General features: G+C 36.2%; 1 protein-coding gene across 1 annotated transcript in view; it reads right to left on the reverse strand.

Annotated features, from left to right (window-relative positions):
* The window catches only part of LOC127838358 (uncharacterized), a 372,916-nt gene extending 365,332 nt beyond the window's left edge, over window positions 1-7,584 (reverse strand). The window contains exon 1 of the mRNA XM_052366064.1: window positions 7,499-7,584. The gene's annotated coding sequence lies outside the window, so the exon portion shown is untranslated. The remainder of the gene's footprint in view (window positions 1-7,498) is intronic.
* Between the last annotated feature and the right edge of the window lie 762 nt (window positions 7,585-8,346).

An 8,346-nucleotide genomic window follows, 5' to 3' on the forward strand; every position in this document is an offset into this window, starting at 1 on the left:
TAACCATTTTTGAACTCAGCCAAGCTATCAATACAAAAAATCTTCGGACCAAGTTCCATGAAGATTGGGCTATAAATGTTACTTCAACTAGAGTGTTAACAAGGTTTCAGTCTATAGCCATATAAGCAAAGCTGCCCTGCCCCCTGGCGGCCATTATAATTTTTCAACAGACCGAAACCATTTTCAAACTCAGCCTTATTACTAAGCTATTATAAAAAGAAATGTTCAGACCAAGTTTCATGAAGATTGGACTATTTATGTGACTCCTAGAGTGTTAACAAGGTTTAGCTATATATAGCCATATAAGCAAAACTGCCCTGCCCTCTATCAGCCATGTTTTTTTTTACTGATCCTTACCATTTTCAAACTCAACCGTCGTATCCAGGAAATAAATGTTCTGACCAAATTTCGTGAAGATTGGACCAAAAATGTGACTCTAGAGCGTTCACATGTTTTCACTATATTCATATAGAGAAAACTGCCCCGCCCCCTGGCGGCCATGTTTTTTCACCGATCTGGACCATTTTCGAACTTGTCCGAGATATCAATGAAACTAATCTTTTGACCAAGTTTCATGATGATTGAGCAAAAATTGTGACTTCTAGAGTGTTCACAAGGTTTCTATATAGCCATATAAGGAATACTGCCCCGCCCCCTGGTGGCCATGTTTTTCAATGGACCAGAACCATTTTTGAACTCAACCAACATATCATTATGACAAACATTTTGACAAAGTTACATGAAGATTGGGCATCAAATGTGACTTCTACAGTGTTCACAAGGTTTTTCTTTTTTTGACCTAGTGACCTAGTTTTTGACCCAGCATGACCCAGTTTCGAACTCGATCGAGGTATCATTAGGACAAATGTTCTCATCAAGTTTCATGAAGATCGGACAATAAATGTGGCCTTTATAGTGTTCACAAGGCAAATGATGACGACGGACGCACGACGGACAAAAGGTGATCACAATAGCTCACCATGAGCACGTTGTGCTCAAGTGAGCTAAAAATATATCATGCAACGTTTTATCAGGCAGATATCAATGTGGTGGTATGATAAATTCTAATACACTGTGCTTTATGACTAAAATATCAGTAAATTACACATAGTTTGCATAGCATCTTGTTGAGATTTTTTCAAATCATATTATAAGTTAACAAATTGCATCTCAGCTCAGATATCCTTAGTTTGACCTATTGACAATTTTTCGACTCTTTGATGCGATCTGATCACAAGAAAAATCTGATTATTGAAAATAAAACATGTCCATTTTAGTGAAATTAAGGGCTACACAGACCTAAAAATTGTCCTAAATTAAAAAAAAAACATTCGCTTTTTCAACACAGGTTTCAAGGTTATATGAAAACATACTTTTATTCATATTTCCTGGTTTAGCATTTGCAATAAGTACACTGAATACAAACAAAAAAGAAAATTAAGAGTATTATATCAAGATTTCTTTGTCCATTATAGAAAGGCATTACAGAAATAATACCGGTACATGTTTGTTTCTGTCTTTTCTCATTAAGATCGTTTTTTGTATACAGAGGGTAAACAGAATAGAGCTATCACTACAGGTGATACAAACATACCCTGCAATACCAAATACACAAATATAGACAAACATGTTTCATTGTGACTATAAACTATGTGAAAAGTGATATTTCATTTGAATGTGACATTTTAAGATGCTATGCCGCTTTTAATGATTATACAAGGCGCCTACCTGGCTACTGAACACCTGAATATTATGCTATCAAACTGAAATAAACTTACCTATCCTAAACGAATTAACATAATTGATGTGGTATGTGATATCAAAATTATATGACAGAGTTGTTAATGGTATCATATTAACACCAAAAAAATGTTATTTTTTAATTCACCACATGACATGGCAGTAAAGTTTTATTTGACTGAAAAGAGATTATAGCTGATATGGTTACGAAATGTTAAATTTTTATATCATAATAAATGTAAATTTAGTTACCACGGGAATATCATGTTTCTTTGTATGATAAATACCCTGCTAAAATTGGAATTTGTTAATTCCATCTTTCAATTGAATCACATAAAATGAAAATGAAATACATAACAAAATATTAAGAAAAAAGCAAGTGTTATACGGGAGACGGAAAACTACAACGGGCGAGGCATGGTATGGTATTGCGCAAGGGGGGGTTAGAGGGTTAGGGTTAGTGTTTGGGGTTGGGTTAGGGTTTGGGTTAGCCTAAACCCAACCCTAACCCTAACCCGACCACTAACCCTTACCCTAACCCTTTTTTGGGGTTATCACCCCTGACCATGCCTCGCCCGTTGTAGTTTTCCGTCTCCCGTGTTATACAGAGGATAAAACCCCTTTCCATAAAATCCTTTAAAAAGCTATGTGCAATAATAAGGTAGAGTAATTATTACTTGGCATACAGGATGTAAACACTGAAAAGGGGTGTAAACAAACCAGAGCTGTCCCAAGCCATCTTTGTGACCTTGACTGTCCCATCAAGCTTTTTATTACTGCCATTAAGTTAGCATAAATGTAAAATTGTATTCAGTCAATTTTGGTGGACAACTTTATGCTTTGGATTAAGTCTGATGTTTCCTTATTTCAGCCATTTCTCAAACAAGTGAATAAAAAGGAATATGAAATACACGTACAATAAACTATAACACTGACAAGTTGACATGAACACGCTATTATTATGCAAATCACATAAACTGGTTACTTAGCTGAAATTGCATGTTGAAATGAATTTGTTTAAATTAGCAATAACACATGATCTATCTGACATCAAAATATATCATTTCTGCAAACCTGAAAATAATACGCTGTAATTATTATTAGGGAGACATGCCTTATGCTTGACCATTTTTAAGTTTCGCCAAGCTGTATAATGCTCAAATATGACAACTGACATCTAAGTGTTACCTTAACTTTTGAGGGAACATGAAAGAGGTTTCTACATGTAATTGTTAAACATATTTGGCAAGTTATTTAAGAAGTGCATAATTACTATTGAAGTATCAGTTTGGATTGACCATTGACCTCTTAGTCTGACTATGAGCCGGGAACATGGTTCTTAACACAAACTGGTGAACATTTGTTGTCAGTTATTGCTCCATTAATGACAAAGTAACAGTTTGGACCAATTTTACCTTGGACCTGTAAGTGTGCCCTTGACCTTTAAGTAAGGTAGACAGGTGTTACATGTTAAACACCGCCTCCTAATGATGGTCTTTTGTAATTATTAATTTTAAAATTGCATGCTGAATGATGTGCTGAATGATGTAGTTACTGTCTGTACAAACCCGAACACACACATACATACAATAACAGACACACAAATGTGCACTCATACACTCAACCATTTTTACAAATAATTATCGTTGTTTCTGAAGATGTCTCAAATAAAAAAGAAAAGAAAGATATGTCAAAGACATTACCCACGTAATCCATCTATTGCTTTGTCAGAGGCTTTGCAAATCTGCCATGGTTTAGTGCATGTGCAAATAATTCAGGAACATTTACATAACTTCGATTGAAAATTGTGTCATTTTACATCTACACTTAGTGGTAATTACATATTTTAAATCAAGCACTTACCAAATTTAGAAATAGTTCACTTCACAGACAATTGGATGAACAGTAAAACTGCCATATTCCACCCTACTGGGGGCATACAAACAAAAATTGCACTGGGGGTTCAAAACCCAGGACAAAAAGAAGCAAATACTAAAACATAACCACTATACGCCATGTAGACTTGCCTGCCCTGACGGTTCAATACCCAGGACAACGAGGAGCAAATACTAAAACATACGGAATCCTGATAGTGCCATATATAATCTTGCACTTCTTTCATCAAGGGCGAAACTAGAAACACAAAGCGATACTTGATATTTTTCTTGACAGTCGCGGCGACCCACGATATTTTTCTTAAAAGTCGCGGCAACGCACAATATTTTTCTTGACAGTCGCGGCGACGCATGATATATTTAATACGATATATTGACCTTGTGTAGGTGATGGTGATGTGGTCGATCTGGTTCTGGGTCCTGCTGTCTGGTGATGTCCATGTAAGTTTGTGGATCTCCTTGTGCGTGAACAGGGTCCCTCCAATGACCAAGTCGTTCTGTTGGCAGAATTGACTAGTCTCTCCCCTTGTTGGTGATCACATCCACTCCATGTCTTCCCATGGTCCTCTTTTTGTCTTTGTTGTCGCAGCAAACCTTAGCATTGAAGTCGCCGAGCAACATCAGCATGTCGTGTTGGGGGATGTCCTTTAAAACACTTTGAAGGCGTCGTAGAATGTATCCTTGTCCTCTTCTTCTGCTTCGTCTTCTTCATATATAGACACTTAATAGCATTGATTTTAAAGGTTTTGTAAGCATGATTTAAATTACAGTTATTAAACAATTTCAACTTCAAAACTACTAATTCACAAAAATCTGACATGCAAATTGCACATAAAGTTATACAAATAAAATGTTGATAAGTTTCCAATTCTTATTGGAATGGGTTAAATAAACCATTGGCTAATTTGCTTAAATATCATATTGAGCATTATTCAGCTTAAAGGAAACATAATAAAACATGAAACCGTCGGAGACCGGTGATCAATGCTCCCCAAAGGTTTTTTTGTCACAATATTGCACTATATATTAAGATAAAAGGAAACGCCTTGAGGGCACAGTAGTTGGGGGTACAATAATTGCTTTATAGAAAATTTCAAAGGGCCATAACTCTGTGAATATACATCCGGCCAGACCCCGCTAATAATAAGCACATCTCTTCTTGGTAGTGAAGCTTCCCATAAAGTTTCATTGAATTCCGGTCATTAGTTGCTGAGAAATAGCCCGGACAAGAATTCCACTATATGTACAGTTAATGGAAAATTTCAAAGGGCCATAATTCTGTGAAAAATCATCTGACCAGAACCCGCTGATAATATGCACATCTCCTCTTGGTAGTGAAGCTTCCCATAAAGTTTCATTGAATTCCGGTCATGAGATGCTGAGAAAAATTGTGCACGGACGGACGCACAGACAAACAGAAGAAGCGGCGACAATATGCTCTCCCCAAAATAAGTTTTGGGGGAGCATAAAAAATGTTTGTGGATATTTGAGCATGTCTATTTCACACAAAGGAATCTTCTTTAGGTGTCAAATATCTCATTTGTTGAGCTATTCAAAATCCTGTGGGGAATATTGAATAGTTTTAAAACATTATACAAACTTGTTGGACCATAGAACATTATTTTGTTCCCCATAAAGCTGTTTGAAATGTTTCTGAACTAAAGGATTTCAGTAGCTTAAAGGGGTATACATGTAATAACGCTGTTTTTAATTTACTATAAACCTTATTTAAGCAATACATATTCTCTCTTTTCAAGCAGAAATTTATAATGAAACATTGTTATATTTATGAATTTTTTTAGACAAGATTGAAAAAATGCCCTTTATCACTCACCTGGGTAATGGGGCATGGCCAAAATTTACCCCGGGGGCATGTTTTCAACAGTTTTTTTTCTCAAGGACCAAAATCTGAGGCCTACACCATTCATCAGAAGTGTAAAGAGTACAATGCATTATGGGACACAACTTTCATTGGACGAGCAAATTTTATTTACATTAAATGCAATACGATCATGTACAAAAAATGTTTTATTGTGTCATACAAATTATGAAAAAAAAGTGCTTCCTGGGGACTTTCTGATAACCATAACGGGTAAAAATGAAAATGAATATCTGTTAACAGTTACACTGCGTTAGCATGTATATAAATCATCTTCATAATTTCATTTATTTTTCTTACACATACAGCTCTGATAGGGAATACATGTAATAAACACTGACTCTTTAGTTTTTCACAACTTTATTGACATTACACAACAGATAAACACCAATTAGCTGTCGAAAGTGGTTTAACCTCTACACAGTTAAAAATCTAAAATCGGTGAAACGGACAAATAAAGCAATGAAGCTGTGATCGTCGCTATCTTTGTACCGGATTGCTGAATTTTGAATTTCAGATTTCCAGTTTGCGAAGTCATTTTTTGCCATTTCCCCATCGGCCGAATATTTATTATTTCGGTTATTAACAATGTATCCTAGTTTGCGGAATGCATATTTCCGATTCCCATGTTGCCGACTCCTTTTCATCGCAAACAAGGTGAATGATGGCCAAACAACGCGGTAAGTAGCGTGTCCATCCCCCGGGAAGTGTCACCCATCGAGAAAAAAGAACACTGCTGACGGGCTTTTTTGTTTAAGTGCACTGTGTCTGTACTGTAGTCAGGCAAATATAAAATATGAAATGACATTGAAATCCTTCTAGGAATGCACAAATTACAGAGATGATACTAATTTCATACAGAATACTCACACACATACACACACAAGAACTCAGAATTAGAGGTAAGGTGTGACTAATATATGCCCTCCTCAATAATGGCCAAATGTTTGAACAAGTTCGTTAAATTGCTGATCGCCAGTGGATTTTAAATTGAAAGTTTCAGCTATGGTTCTCATATTGCAGCCATTACTAGTCAAAGGCTTCGAGTGATTTGGCAGGTATGATATGAAAGAAATTCAATTTATTGTAGATCTTTTTCAAATTGCCTGACACTACACTCACACAAAGAAATTTGCGGAGCGATTATATCTTATAAATATATTACAATGTTCAGGTATTCAATGGGTATGGTAATCTGATTATACGAGCTATTGAAGCATGGGTACTGAATAATTTTTAAATGTCATAATTGGACCAAAGAACATTTTTAAGGCATAGCATGTCCATTATAACAAGGGCTGTTTGTAAAACATGCATGCCCCCCATATGGGCTGTCCGTTGTAGTGGCAGCCATTGTGTGAATACGTTTTTTGTCACTGTGACCTTGACCTTTGACCTAGTGACCTGAAAATCAATAGGGGTCATCTGCGAGTCACGATCAATGTACCTATGAAGTGTCATGATCCTAAGCTAAAGCGTTCTTGAATTATCATCTGAAATTCATTTTACTATTTCGGGTCACCGTGACCTTGACCTTTGACCTTGTGACCTCAAAATCAATAGGGGTCATCTGCGAGTCATGATCAATCTACCTATCAAGTTTCATGATCCTTGGCATATGTGTTCTTGAGTTATCATCCGAAAACCATTTTACTATTTCGGGTCACCGTGACCTTGACCTTTGACCTAGTGACCTCAAAATCAATAGGGGTAATCTGCGAGTCATGATCAATCTACCCATGAAGTTTCATGATCCTAGGCATATGCATTCTTGAGTTATCATCCGGAAACCATTTTACTATTTCGGGTCACCGTGACCTTGACCTTTGACCTAGTGACCTCAAAATCAATAGGGGTCATCTTCGAGTCATGATCAATCTACCCATGAAGTTTGATGATCCTAGGCGTATGCGTTCTTGAGTTATCATTCAAAAGCCATTTTACTATTTTGAGTCACCATGACCTTGACCTTTGACCTGGTGACCTCAAAATCAATAGGGGTCATCTGCGAGTCATGATCAATGTACCTATGAAGTTTCATGATCCTAGGCCCAAGCGTTCTTGAGTTATCGTCTGACAACCACCTGGTGGACGGACCGACCGACAGACCGACCAACAGACCAACCGACAGACCGACAGACCAACATGAGCAAAGCAATATACCTCCTCTTCTTCGAAGGGGGGCATAATTATTTAAGAGTGTTATCAATTCAAGTCATCAAATAAGCAATGTCAAGTTTGTGCCATTAGTATTGTAAGAGAGAAATATGTTAATAGATCTGTTATTCAGCTTTTAAAAATGTATTTCACATTCCAATAAATCTAAGTTAAATTTTATACTCCATGTACAAAGTTTCTGTTTTGCAAAATTACTGTAAAGCTATTGAGTTGGTCACAAGTGATACATTATCTTGTGCTTCTAAATTTCTTAATTTTATAATCATACATGTACTTCACATATTTATACATAAACCATAAACTGCAATAATGGGGTTAGACTTTACCATGGTTTTAGATAGAGTTTACCAGTCCGAATATTGCTGATCTAACAGTAAGTGGTTATTTGTTGGAAGAAAGTGTCAAGACAAGGAAAATAAATGAATGCCAGAATTTGTGTATGGATATCAGTATGTAATATCTGAATACTATAATGATAACTATATTAATCAGTTTTGATAGCCGAGATATTAAGTCTTGTTTGTATATTCTTTTAGCAAAGATCTTTAATAAGTAATAAGTCATATATAATAACTGTATATTCAAAACAAGAGGGCCATGATAGCCCTGTATCGCTCCACTGTTTTTTCTTTGCGAAAAAAAACGTGCAATGCG

This window comes from Dreissena polymorpha, chromosome 7 (assembly GCF_020536995.1).
Source record: "Dreissena polymorpha isolate Duluth1 chromosome 7, UMN_Dpol_1.0, whole genome shotgun sequence".
Classification (NCBI taxonomy): Eukaryota; Metazoa; Mollusca; class Bivalvia; order Myida; family Dreissenidae; genus Dreissena; species Dreissena polymorpha.